Source organism: Larus michahellis, chromosome 3, assembly GCF_964199755.1.
Source record: "Larus michahellis chromosome 3, bLarMic1.1, whole genome shotgun sequence".
Taxonomy (NCBI): domain Eukaryota; kingdom Metazoa; phylum Chordata; class Aves; order Charadriiformes; family Laridae; genus Larus; species Larus michahellis.
In genome coordinates, this window is record NC_133898.1 from 50,441,008 (window position 1) to 50,456,061 (window position 15,054).

Sequence of the window (15,054 nt, forward strand, 5' to 3'; positions counted from 1 at the left end):
TCTTTCACTCCTCACACTATAAATGAACCTAGAGCCAATAGCTCAGGGGTAGACATATACATCTAGAGATATGAAGGTAAATTGCATCTACAATGCCTGCAGAGCTCCCTCCGTGGCAGTCATTCCAGAGCAAAGGATCTGCCACGCAAGTGAACTAAAGATACAGGACCGAAGGGCAGCACCTGAGTCATCCTCTCAGTCAGTGCCTCTCAACTTGCAGAAAGGCATGCTGCAGATGCGCAGCCTTGTGCGCTGTAGCTCTTCTCACCCCAGGGTGCTGTGCATTTTCAGGCTTCTCACAACAGGCTCCAAGTCTGTGCTAGAAGAGCAAGTGCCCCGTTATTATTGTGCCACAGGAGGAGAACAGGAGAGATCAAGAGCATTTCTAAGTCCTCCCGGCAAGCAGGAGGTTTGCTGGGTGACATTGCAGATGCTTCCAGACCGTGCACTGTGCTGCACAGGAAGACAAACAAAAAACAGCGGTCTCTGATGAGCTAATCTGGAAGAGGATAGCTTCCCTGTTCCAAATCTGGTGATGAGATCAACCCTGAGCATGTGAACAAGCACAGACAGCTGATGGATGCTGATGCTGATAACTTGAGGAGCACTGATGAACCTTGCGGCTCTCAGTGACCATGTTTACACCCTTAACTGACCCAACATGAAGTAAAATACTCTATCGTAAATCCCTGTGAAAAAGGGGGGTCAGGAAAAAGCATATTGTTCAAGAAAAATGTCAGCCCTGGGAGTGTAGCTTTTATTGTTAAACTATACTGGTCTAATTTTACTCCTATCATTTCCCATATACACAACAACAAGATCTTCAGTGGGGGGTTATTTTTTTCTTTTATAAACAAAGGCTGTGCTTTGTCATGTAGTGCTGCTTGGCACAGTCGCTGATTGTATAAAAGGCAGATCTTTAAACAGTGTGCTATGATCCTATCATCTGATCTGCAAGCTGGAGGATATATCATCAATATAATTTGTGGCAGGATATTTGCATAGATGTGGTGAAGCGTGTTGGATACTCCTCTAAAATCACACAGGCAAAATGGAAACGATATTAGCTTAAATAAGTGAGACTATCAGCTTAACAGATCCATGAATACATGCTTTTTCCAGAATAGGAAATCACAGTTTGCAGGTACTTAAAGCCAGCTAAGAGAAAACACGCTGATTGTGATTTTCTGGCACTAACATATTGGATCACACTGGGAACCAGTAACTATGTACAGAGAGTTTCAGCTGTTGTTCACAGGTTTGCCTGTGGCTCCGTCACTCCATCGCTGGTATCCAAAGGCTGTTCTTGGCCCCAGAGAAGGGGAGCTGCCATGCTGAAATTGTCAGTAGGCGAGAGGTGGCATTCTGCAAACGACGATTGCCATCACAAACAAAATTAATTGGTTCCTCTGCTGGTATTCTTGAAAGGAGCTACTAAACGAATGGATGTTGCCAGTGCTGTTCAGGAGACCAAGCTAAATTATCATAATAGACTCTTCTGGCCAAAAAAATCTGTGCATCACTGAGAGGTACTCCCAGGGTTGAGATACATATTAGTTTAATACAGGGACCAAGTGCGGCTCATGGTGTCAGTGAGTCTACTCATACTGTGGAAAAAAATGTACTTTAGCTTCTACAACAGTAATTCTGGCTACTTTCACATATTCTGTGCTTGCTTGAAGAAAATAAACTGCGCTGTGCTGTACTGTACATAATAAAGGCTTCTCTTCTTGAACACGACTTATAGTTGTAACCTAGCAGGAATACTAGGGAAGCTGAAAACATCAACTTTGCCCAGACAACCAAAACCTTTCCTTTATATTGTGCCAGCGGTTGCACCTTCTGGAGCCCTGATGCTGTAGTGGGACGTGTGAAGGCTAGAGATAATGTAAAGCTCCAGATCTGGAATTGAAGCTTCCCCAGTGGGAGAAGTGTTGGTCCTGGTTACGCTCCATGTCTAGCTGCTTTTTAAGTTGCAAAAGATTTCCATTTCTAGTATAACACCCTGTAAAAAAAGAGCATGCACTGACTTCTCTTGTTAAAATTCCTTTCAGTTTCTTAAGGTGTTTTTTTTCCCTTTATTAGTTAGGAATGGTGGAGGTTGATGGAGCTTTGTAAAGGACCGTTTCAGCAAGGGTGAAATGTATTAAATCACGCTGCAAATCCCGCCTGGTGGCTGATGGGGTGTCTCTCTGTGCTGGTGTACAGGCCTGTCAGAGCCCCGGGGGAGCTGTATGCACACGTGGGCACCTGCTGTATGGGTTGTCTTGCAGGAATGGAGAATAGCTGAGAGATGAAAGAGTGAAAAGCAACACAGTTCTGCCAGATGCAAGAAGTAAATGAGCAGAAGGAAACCCAAAACTATTAGTTTTCACTGTCACTTTCTTTGTTACTTCTTTGGACAAGTGCGATATCCAAGTTAACCACATTGCCGTTTTTTCTTGTCCTTGCCTGTATCTTTGCATTTATTGTTAGGTTTTGTCATGTTATCAGCTTCCAAGAGTGGTACGCCAAATCAGATGTTTCTGCTCAAAGCTCTAAGTCTCCAAGTAGGACAAGTGAGTTTGGTTTCTTCTCTCAAAGTTCAAAATGTCCTTGCTTGCTCCTAAGGTCCTCCATGGGCTGCTATCCTGGTTAAATTCAAGAGCTTGGTTCCGCAGTCTTTGCTCCATGAGGGAGATCAGGCTTCTTCCTTTGAGAGCTTGCTCCTGACCTGAATGACAAAGAAACTGAAACAAGGGCAGGGTGAGGCTTGGGAAGGTTTGCTCGCTGATGTAGCTCGTTAGAGGACTTCACTGCCTTGCTACTAAGCCTTTTGGTTCTGCCAAGTTTCTTGATGAGAGCTGCAGGAGTTACAATAGAAAAGTAGGTCAGGAGTAGATCTTGTAAATCTACTCAAAGGGCCAAGAATACAGTTTATGTAGAAGAAGAAGGAAAGAGAGAAAGGAAAAAAAGAAAAAGGAAGATTTTAGTGCGAAGAGGAGAGGAAAGCTGGAAGTTTAGGTGGGACTTTGTGTGTGAACCAGGTTGTGTAATTACACACCTGATTACAGATTGCTTTCTTACAGTGTCTCAAAAATTCTTCAGTTTCTTCAGCAGGGCTTTCATTAGCACTTCTGAATCTCTTATTCTGCAATTGCTGTTAGCAGTAAGGCCAGCCTGCCTGCCTGCCTGCAGGGATTTTGACTATACAGTGGGTGAGCAATGTGCTAGCCTGCTGTATACACATTTCAAGCGTGTAGCTGCACCCCTACTGAGACCCGGGGAAAAGCAACAGCAGAAAAACAAGAGCTTTTGCAGGATGGACGGTTTCCTTTGAAATGTGGTAGGCATGTGATTTCTTTAAAGGGAAGAAAATCAATAGAAGGATTTTTTTTAGGTTGGAAAAAACACCATCCCCACTGTTGTCTTTGGGAGTGAACTTTGAAAACGCATCTCGGTTTGGGCAATACTCGCTGCTTATCCAGCACGCACAGAGCATACACCTCGACTTTTTATTCAGCTGAACTTTTTGCCATGCTGGCAAAATTTCTTACAAATAGTTGGTGTCATGAGTTTTTCCTATTTAGGCCTAAAATCCCAGGAGGTTTCTTTGACACACAATTTAACTCCTGACACACTGAACTGTGATCTGATTTTAAGCAAAATCTGACAGTGGCTCTTCCAGCACATCCATCATTCCAGATAGCTTCCAGCAAATATTGGAGACATCTATTTTATGTATGTATTTCTTCTACTTTGTATTAGAACCCTTGTTGGCTGCTAGAGGTTTTGCTGTTCATTTGGTTTTGAGTGCTTTTAACTTATTTTTCACTTTTGTTTTCCTAGCAGTTAGAATACAAGTTTAAGAAAGCATGTTAATGTGATACACCCTATCAGCTAAGTAAAAGCCCTTTAGCATACCCATTTACTCAGAGAAAGTGGGACTGAGAGAGGAACAAGGTTTATTCTTACCAGTGTCATCCTTTCATGTGGAAATTTTCCTTTAAAAATGATTTTGCATTTGGGACAGCTTCCGCTGCATCAGGCACTTTCTGTATTTGGTGGTACAAGACAGCACATTTCCCCTCTCTCAATCAAACTTAGTGCAGCGCTGCCTGCTGGTTTTCCCCTATCAATAATTAATACCTCAGTTGATAGACAATGAACATTTTATAAAGGCCATTTAAACAAAACAGAACAACGTTTTCCTTGCATCTGTCAATGGGAGATTTTTTAATCTCTCTTCTGCAAACTCTCTCATTTTCCTTTTGAAAGTTGGAAACCTCTCCCAAGAAAGCACAAATAGGAAACTCTTCATTATCATCATACCACAGAGTTTTGAAGGAATGCTGTCAACTTAGACAACTACATTTCTGCCTGTATATTTCTGCCTGAAATGTTTTACCTCCTGGTGTTACGAGGACAGCATGAAGCTCACTCAGGGTTTAGGGGGATATATTTCTCCTTGTTTTTCACTTTTACTTCCTCCTTCTGACAGCGTTTTGCTCGCTACCTAGCCTCGAGGTTTCCCTACAGCGCATCACTGAGCTCCCTGTTCTTGTACAATGAGGGCACAGACCAGTTTTATACATACAGGTGCAGAACTGCCGTATGTGTGCAGGAGTCACAGGTGTACAGCACTAAAGCTGTTTTGAAATTAGGGTTGGGTTTTTGGTTTGGTTTTTAGTTTATATGAAAATCTTGGTGGTTACTCTTTAGACAACCCTATATTTATCTGGAAAATAGGTCTGATGCAGATGGGGGTAGTTCTCACCCACAAATTCCCTTCTTCTGCAGCTGCATGCTACAGCGTGACCCAGAGGCCTCCGTAAAGGCACAGATATACCAGGGAAGGAGCAAGAAAGTAGTATGCTGAGGAGAAAGTAGCCCGCAGGGAGTGGTAGTGATGGATAGGAGCTATTTATATTTTGGGCAGTGACCACAAAAGTCCACCGTGGAGTGGTCTGGGACCACTGCCTGTACTTGTTTCTGTGCTGGAAGAGTCCCCAGGGAGCAGCACACCATGAGTGGCCTCACACAGTTGGCAGAACTGACCAGCCTTGGGAAAATCTTCCCGCATATTCTCACTACTATGAGTGCCGAAATGCGTATTAACTGTCCTGACAAAACGTTCTCTGCTGAGGTGGACGTTTGAAACATTACGTTTTTTTTTTTTGCTTGGCCTTCGTCTGGACTTGTAGCGTGGCCGCAAAGGTGCTGTGTGCTGTTTCCAGATCGCTGGAGGTTTCTGACCCACCTGCCAGGTGTCTTTTATTTCTGTTTGCATGCCCTTGGTGTTGAGCTGTTTACGTGTTGTTGTTTGGTCCACTCTCAGCGTTCCCGTGGGCAGTGCTGGTACCTGAGCTGACTCACAGGTTGGTAGCAACTGGCTGAGGATCTGGCCCATTATGCGCTGCAGTGTCCTGGCAGAAAAAAGCCCAATAAATGAAATGCAGTATATAATCTGCACTTTGCAATGGAGGATTTAATTAATTTCTCTCTTGGCATTTTATGCTTCATTTTGTCATGCTTTTCAGATCAAATGTAACACTTTCTGAGCTACATCAGACTCTTCTCCATTTTTGTTATGTTCCGCATCTTTTCCTCACACTATCTTTCAATGGCTAGCATTTCCCAGGTGTTTTCTAAGGCAGCTGTATAATCTTTTGATTATAGTAAGTATATAATAGTTTATGCAGTTTTACATAATTTGCTATTTGTAGTGTACATTAACTTAACGTTCCTTATGAGTTACAAGTTTGTCTTTAATAATGAATTATGTGCCTTACTGAATAGGTTTTCTGTCTCAGGGAGCTCAACACTGGCAGTTTTAGTTAAAGATAACCTTGATTGTTCCTTTTCTTTCTCCCTCCCTTTTGTAATTATTATTATGCTTAATTTCTGGGTCATTTTCAACCAAAACTCTGTGGCAGGCCAGTGAAGAGTTAAGACTTAGATAAAGCAGAACTGATAAACCAGTTACTATTTTGTGATAGGCTCAGAAATATTTGGAATGCTGTCAAGCAGTTGTTATGGTCTTTTAGCCCCTCTAAGCTGGGAGTTATCTGGGTAGGGGGAGAAAATGAGTCTATTTTTTTCCCCGTAAGTCGGATGATGCACATATACGGATTGCTTACTGATATGATTCAACTGTATGAGCAGAATAACAATGATCTTACTGTGTTCTCACAGGAGTATTTCTCAAAGATTTCCTATATACCTGAATTTTGTCCCCCATCCCACTGCTCTGTCTTTTAATTAAATTTTACCCTGAATTGATTACATCTAGATTTTCCCATGGGGCTGTAGAAGTGAATTTACTTTTATTCTCCTATCTGTAAAGCTTGTTGTTTAAATCTTTTCTCTCTCTGTCTCTTTTTTTTAAGAAGATTTGCTGATTGCAATTTGATTACCTGTTCAGCTTTTTACAAATTATGTTACTCTAATTGAAGCCTAGAAATAGAAATCCAATAAACGGCTCTACGTTAACCTCAGAAATGTTTGATTTCATATTATTCTGTTCTGTTCATCTCAATATTCTGTGTTATAGTAGATGATACTTTTTAAGCCTCTGTAGAAAATACTAAATTGAAAAAAAAAACAACAAAGCAGAATACTTGCGTTTATTCAGGAGCTCTCCTTAAAGACTGCAAATTTGGACAGATGCTGAGGCTATTGTCGTTTTCTAAATAAGACAACTGTTATCTTGGTGGAAACCAGGACTTTTTAAGTAAGATTTTCAAAAAAGCTCCGAAGGAGTTTAGAGTAATGAGTTTCATTCAAAGGCAGATATACAGCAGCCAGAGATTCCTCCTATATGAGGTGGGGGAGGACACGTTATCAGAGGGAAAAGCAAACTCACTTTGTATATGTCTCTGAGTGAATTTTGCTTGTGGGCAAGTCTGGCTATCTATCTGCAGCAGAAACGTGATATTCTTCAGCGCTTCAAGCTGTCCCGAATTCTCACTTCAGTATTAAGTTGTGCGTAAACACTTGTCTGGCTGGAAAGGCTTTTCTTCGCAGCCTGCTTTCCCAACACAGTGGTCCCAGCAGCCCTGTCCCCAGCAGAGCGTGTCCCACGTGTTTCACACAGCGGCATTTCCATATCAACCGTGTGCTGTGGGACGCCATGGAGCTCCCCCAGCTCTCTGGCTGTTCGCCTTTCAGTCCCATGCTCCTCCGTCTTCTGATGTATAGTACGGAAACCGTGTACTTCGCTGCAGCTTAACTGAATTACTCTTGTGTCGCCCAGGCCCCGTAATGCTATAAAGGCTGGTTAACATATATATGAAAGCCATGGCTCACCACTGTGCTTTCTGTGACACATGCTCTTGTCAAAGGCTTTCATCACTCAAAACCATTAAAAAGTCATGACCGCTACTGAAAACATCCCCAAAAAGGACTAACAAGTAAAGAAATCAAGAAACGGCTCCCCTTGGGTTTGGGTTGGGGAGGAGAATCTCTGGATTTAGTTGCTTTTTATTTTCTGCGCCCCCTCAGCGCATGGTGCTAAAGCAGTTAATGCCTCACTGGGTTCGTGCTGAGGGCTTCTTGCTGCCAAACACCTGCAATCAGTAGCTGATCATTTGTCTGGGAAGTCAAAGGCAAGACACATGCGATGCTGAAACCGCATCGCCCCCTTCTCTGAATGCCGCAAAGCTGCAGGAGGGGCACCCGATGGTGCCTTAGGGTATACAGTAAGCTCTAGGGTGCGTGTTTGTCTTATGTGTGGTCAACAGCTACGTACAGAGAGTCTCTGCAGAAAGTATTGCATCCCCCAGGATCACAGATAGTGTACTACCCGTTGTGAAAATGGGGTGATGACGACAACACTGCTAAAGCACACCAAAGGCCAATTTGCAATATGTTGCTCGTATTGTTCGCTCGAGCAATTATTATAATCTGTTTGCCTGTAAATGTGCTTTCTGTTGTTATATCATTAACCTTAACAATGTCAACGTGCTCCCCATATGCGGTTCCATTATACGACTTCACAGGGTAAGAGCGCGGGACACATCTCATACGGGGAAGAGCGTTCCCAGCCCAAGATTTACTGATGCCTGAGGAGAATAGCAAGTGCTACGGACGGAGCCCAGCTGCAGTGAGGCACTTGCTTCGCTGCAAAGGGAAGTGGGGAGCTGTTTAATCTGCTGCTGCCACCTGATTGCTGTGTGGGGAGGAGGATTTTCTGCTAGAGGTGTGAGTCCTGGTAAAAGGCCGCATCCCTGGGGAGGGGTGATGTCCGCAGGGCAGCAGGGGCAGAGCAGCCATAGGAGAAGGCGAGAGATGCTTCTTTCCTTTTGTATTCAGCAGCGTTACTCCTAGTTGGTACCTGTGGAAGTGAGGGAGGAGACGAACCATGTTTTCAAGGTTTTGTGCTTTTCAGAGTGCTGTGATTGCAAAGAGGTTTTTTTGAGGCTATTAGCCACTTACTTACACATATAATAGAAATAAAAAAACACAGACCAGCAACCTCAGACTGTTCTCTTCTGCACAGAGGTCTGCTGCACAGAGGTCTGCTTACAGGACTCAGGCTGTATATAGAGAGTCTTTACAATCAGCTAAAACGTAACACAAAATATGACTTGTAAACATAAGCTTTTTTTCCTCTCACAGCTCACTGTATAGCAATGAGGTGGTTTTTTTTTTCATTGAAGTAGAAAAAAGCTTAACTCTGGTTCTCTTACCTTCAGATAAAAAAGGTTGGTCATTTCCAGTGGGATTATCATCAAGAAGATTTCTATGTAAAGATGGTTATTATTTACTGTATTCAAGATGTCTAACTAGATTTAATAATACCTACCAGGTATTATTAATAATACGTAAAGGGCTGAAGAACACTGGCCCTTCAAATGAAAGCTACAGGATGCTGAAGGATTTAAGACATTACTGAGCAGATGTCTTTGGCTAGTAGTGTAAGAAAAGGGGCTGAATTGCTATCCAAAGTGCAGCACGGCTGCTTTGCTCCCAGTGTCTAGCACATGCTGCAGAAAATAGTGTTCTTTTATCAGTTGCGTGCCAGCAGCCTCTGTTGAACCGCGCAGTCTGGTGTTGCACCTCCAGCTTGGGGCTTGTCTGCAAGTGCCTGCTTGGGGGGGGTACCTGCAGCTGCATCTTATACCATTTGCAGTAGGGGTAGCCACTGGATATTTCGGGGCTTTCTTTATGCCTCTGTGTCCTTTCTTTCTTACAGCACCGATCTAGAGCTGGGAGAAGGGATCTCAGCCTGGCTTTCTGCTTCCTACATTGTAAAGAGTGCCTGATCTGACAATGGGTGTCTGGAGAATGCAGCTCAGATGAGTATGCGCAGCTTCATTCACATGATGTGCTATGTTGGCCCTAATGGTCAGTGATAGCTGGTAGTCATTTTGGACAGAAACATTCGGGTACTGTGAAGATGGACTGGGCACAATGCTACCCAGTTTCCTACTTTCACCTCTGCCTCTAAGATGTTGATGATTTTTCTTGGAGCATCTATGTAATATTTCCAATATATGGCAGATATACTTGACTTCCTAAAAAGGGTTGCAATAGGTCACCTATTCTACATGGACTTTCTTGAGAATCATTAGCCAAAGGATGGCTCTAGTCACAGCTTTTGGGAGATTTACGTTGGCTTTAGGACAAGCGTCAGAAGCCCAAAGAGCAAGAAACTCAGGCTGTGGTGGGGATTTGTTCTAAGGCCACTCCATGTCTGACATGTGCTCTGGTGTCTCTCTTGTGTCTGCTGCATCTGAGCTGTTACTGTCCCAGTTGTCCACCCCATTCCTTTGTCATAATTTATCACCAGCAAATAAGTGGTGGTGGAGTAAAAAAAGAGACCTGTAACCATGTCAGGTGCTAGTGTTGGTGTTTCAGTGCAAAGTGCCCTTTGCTGCTGGTTTACCGTGCAGGGCAGCAGGCCAGGCGCTCATCTGCCCACTGCCACTGGCTGGGGCAAGGGGGGCATATGGCATAGGACAGGGCTGAGGCAGTTTGCCCTGGTTTGGGGAAGACCCTGTCCTCTAGCCCAGACCTCGGCATTAGTCTCAGCACAGTTTCCATCTATCAGCGCACTCTATTCTATCTGAATACCCATGCAGAAATAAATTAAGAAGTTTTAATTGGCCTTTCAGCAGGTCAGTCACTTAGCATTATCGTCAGGCAGTTGGCCATGGGCATGTTTGCCAGTGACCCGAAGGAGGGCAGAGTCCTCTTTTTGTCTCTCTCATTTAGCCTCCTACAGATGGATACTGCTTCTGTCGTGCCTGGGTGCTGCAGGGGTCCGGGTGACGCAGCTGGGTGCAGCCCTACCTGCGAGCAGGAGGACCGATGGGCTGGGCATCCCCCTCTGCTTAAACCCTGCTTGATGAGCACTACTCTTAACCCCATGCTGTTTCTCTTATCAGCGGCAAAGGCATTATTGATGAGATTCTCAAGGCTGACTAGAAGACTGTGCTATATAGCTGCCATTGAAATTAATGACAGTTATATGGCTAAACCCGTGCTCTGGCTTTGGGAAAGACGGCTTCTCCCTGTCTGTGCTTGTTTACTGGAGAGCACTGCTGTAAGAAGTTATGAAGTAGCAGAGGATGCAGTAGTATTCAGTTGCTGCAGAAGCTAAAGAGAATTAGATGCTCTTTTTTTGCCAGATCCCCAGCTGCCGTAAACTGGCTGCTCTCTGCCAAAGTCAATAGAGCTATACCAATTTGCTCCAGCTCAGGATTTGGATCTTTCAGCCTGTATCAGAGTATCTGCCGTTTCCCTGTGCAGGCAGGTGAAACACTAATGAATATGGAACAAGATCTTGCAGTCTGGGGACTTTAATCAGTAAAAATGTATTAACAAAAATCAATGCAGGGCCTTGCTCCTGTCAGCATTTGTTCTGTCGTACCCCCCTGCCCCATTCCTTCTTTGTTCGCTGCGATTGCATCTGCATCACTATGGTAACTAATGAATGATTATTTAATTTACCAATCTCTGCATGCGGCAGTTTAGTGTTTAAAATATTCCAGCACTGTCTGTCATACACATATGCACAAACACATAGTGTCTGTCACACAGGAAATACTATAGGTGCTTGGTATTCTTATTTTAAGCTACATCTGTTTACCTGTCTCTTCAAATGGGACACGAGAGCTTTATCTACTGTGACGATGGCCACAAGCTAAACAGTATGTGCAGATAAACATAATTGTGTCATTGCATGTTTACTGTCAGTATGTGTCAGCTGTCAGCCAGCACACCTGAAATGAAGGCAGCGCCTTTTACATCCCAGAGGATTTTTGCCCAACACCCAGGTCTTAAGAGTTATTGCGTCTTCACAGGAAGCTTTCAGAAGAAAAATGGTATTTCATGTTTGTAAGAGCCAGTCTAAAACTTATTTTGGAGGAGTGAAAGGGGAAGAACAACTTTTCAACTGGCTTTTCAAAGGGACAGTGGGCCTTCAGCCATCTGAAGTCTTCAAGAAAAGGATAAGTAATTGCTGCAGGAATGCTAGGGTAGCTATACCCTCTTCCTTGGGGATGATGTGGGTGGGGACTGACTGGAAAAGGGAGATCAGCTTCTGCTTTCATCATGTTTTCTCCCAGCTCTCTAGCTATTTCAGTGCTTTGATAAGCTGGAGATTTTCAGGAGATCCCTAGACACCCAGGTACATTTTTGCTTGGAGGGGACGCTTTTTTATTCTATCCTAAAGAATTATGCAGCTGACTTTTAACCTGCAAAGGGAATACTTTCTCAGTAGAATATATTCCTGCTGCAGGTGAAGCAGGTAGTTTTAATAAAGTTACTGGTTTCTTTTTCTTTTTTTTTTTTTTTTCTGTGACTGCTTGAGGAAATGGGGGTGAAAATGTGAAGGGACAAGAGTGACAATATACATCCAGGTCTGATATGCTCTTACGCTTGCTGAGTGGCTGCAAGAGAAGTACCATATTTGCCTCCTGGAGCTGGTGGGACCTGAGACCTGACCATTTCAGAGGCAACTTGCTCAGGGCCTGGGGAGGAAGGTTTGCCTGGGCTTGAGGAGAAGGAGGAGATTTCTGAGAAGAGCTGTGAGAAGTTTAATGCTACACAGTCCTCCATCTCTGCTCACGTGGGAGCACACCACAAATCCAACTGTCCAGATACCTTGTTGCCCATGGGCTGCAGGAGGCAGCCTGCTTCTTTAGCCCATCCTTTGAGCCATCCTGGGATGCTCAAAAGTAAAAATTCCAGGCTGCCAGTAGTTGTTCCCGCCTCACTTAGCTGGGATGTGCAAGTGTGTATATATGCAGGCTGTATTTGTAATGGCACAACTCAGAAACATCTGTCTTGCATAAGTGAAATCTCCTGGGTACACTCCACTTTGCGCAAACCCTAGCCCCAAGAGTGGCTTTTGACATGGTGGCTACACTTCATTGTAGTTTCGCATCTGAAATGGTAGGACCAAGGACTCCTAAATCATGTCCTATTGTTGATATGTAAGTGTGTAGTGATCCAGATAACTAGTTTTATTGCTGGTTACATGAAACAATAACTTTCTGTATGACGGCCCCTGGTTAACCTGTGGTAAGGTGAAGGCAGGGGCACTAGACTAGAATGCACTGTTTATTCCGAAGTTGATTTAAGGCTAAAACGGGACCTAGATCCACCCAAACTGTGAAACTGTGGGGTCCCTCTGCAACAAATGTTTCATTTTATTGCCCATATCTAAAGCAGACTGCTTAAAAAAAAATATCTTTTTCCTGAATCCTGATTCCCCCTGGACATGAAGCAGTAGAGCCCTGGTAAAGACACAGGCAAAGTATAAACCCTGCAACTTCTCAGCTGCTGCAGCTCTCTCCCTCTAAATACACTTTAAATCTGAATCTCTGCTCCTAAACTCCAAGGAGCCTCATTTAATCCAGGGTTGCTTTAGAAGCCCCTACAGTTCAGGACGTGCCCATTATGTGCTGCACTGCTGCTCACCTGGAAGCTATTGAATGTCCCAAAAGAAAATTACAGCCATCTTACAGGGATGAGTCATCTCTAACAGCTGGGTGAGAGATGTTTTTCTAGTTGTACACAACTTTGAGGGTTAAAAAAAAACCCTAAACGAACACTTTTCTGTTCCATATAGGCCTGAAACCAAGTTCCTTCTATTTTTATGGGAAAAAATTGCAGAAAGAAAGAAAGATCCTCATTTAGCATAGCCAACAGTTCATTAATCAGCTCACATCAGGTGAAAAAGATTCAGCATTACTGGTCTCCCACATTCCAGAAAAGTGCTCTGACCACAGAAATATCAGGAATCTCCTGCATAATCTTCAATTTTTTTAATGCATAATGGAGCAACGCCAACCTGTGAAAGTGAGAGGCTGACTTTGGTAGGTAGTTAACAGCTTGGTGATTTATAGTACCTGCCTAGTACACAGGGGTCTTAAGTTCAGGTCTGTGAGAGCCCAGGACTTTAGGCTATTGTCAAGCCTAAGCCTCTTGGGTTTTGACCATAAATCACACCCTAGAGATGAAAAATCTTTCCTGACAAAAGTTCTGGCAGTGCTGCTGTGTTTCACTGCAAAACACTTGTTTCAGCCACTTGCTACTTTCTGATAAAAAATCCCAAACATTTCATTCATTGAAGAACTTCATGAACTATCTCTAAATGTTTGGCGGCATTGAATCTTTCAAAGAGCTCAGAAAAATTAAATTAATTTTACTGTATTTTCGATTGCAAAGTCTTCTGGTAGGCTTCCAAAGACTTTTTTTTTTCAGAGTGGTCCATTTTACATAGCTTGGTAGTATCTGATATGCATCTTTTTGATATCTTAGCTCTTCAGAGGACTTTGGGACACAGGACCCTGGTGCACTGTGTAGTAAAAAGAAAGATGCATGAAAAACTTACATTATCATGTGTATGAAAAATGAGAGGAAATAGCCATTTTCACTCAGTTTTAGTAGAGCAAATTAAGAAAAATCTGTTAGAGTACTTGACGCCACAGAAGGGTTTGGGGCTAACTGATGACAAAGGATAATTTTGGTGGCTTTACTGGATTCCACGTGGGCAGATTAAAAATTGCCTGAACTGTAAAAGCAGAGAGGCTGTTCTAGTGTCTGCGGTGACCTCCGGCATAGCACAGAACCGGGATTCCCCTGCTGACCTGGTTGGGAAAGGAGAAGGTGGCCTGCTTTGCTTCTTTCTGATGGCTACCATCTGTAAAGTGTAGCTCTTCTTGCTCCTAAGCAAGCTGCCCTGCTTGTTTTCTCACTTGCGACTTTCCCCCCGCCTTCAGAAGAGGGCTGCTCAGAGGGCTCCTGGGTGGGATTTCTCAGTTCTTAAACAAATGAGAAAGGTTGATGAATCTTTAACAAATCCTTCCCTTCAACTGTTTGTCAGGCTGAGGAGAGAAATAGCACTGGCAGTCCCACCCCAAGTGCTTTTACCTGAGGCAAGTCCTATCTCAGCTACTAACAGAGAAGCGGCATTTTTTATTTTGCCCAGGAGACTCACTTAACCCATTCGTGGCTGCTGGCTGGGGCCCATCGTCTGAGATTTCTGTTCCTGACTTCAGCAGATGGGTACAGAGCTGATGGAGGGCTACAAGACAACACTTGAACCTTACTTTTATGAATAAGCCTAGCAAGAAGATGACAAAAGCGTAAAGAGAATTTGATCTGTTTGTCTGCTTGTGGCTACTGTACCAATGGGGAGAAAATCAATTGAGACAGAATAGTAAGGATGCTATAGGCAGACTGAATTAAAGAGCAAGAAAGCGTGGTCTTGGTGGTAATACTGTAAGTGCTGACCAGAAGCATGTTTCAAAAGGACTGTCTGCTCTCTGCATGCAGTGGATTCAAGGGGAGAGCGTTTCCTTCTCCCCGCACTGAGCCCGTCTCTGTGCTGAACAATCGCCATGTGGCGCAGAGATGGCGTGGTGCCTCAGCCCTGCATATGGAAAACCTGCACTTGGCATGTCTCAGCCAGGAGCTTTAGCGCAGATGCTGTGTTGCCCCATGGTGTTGTGCTTTTGCTGGCTCTGGAGCTAGCTCAGGCGTCTCTGCTCCACACCTCTGTGCACAATGGAGATATTTCCTTGGAGTCAAAGGAAAATCCTTGGCGGACTGCAGCTTGCG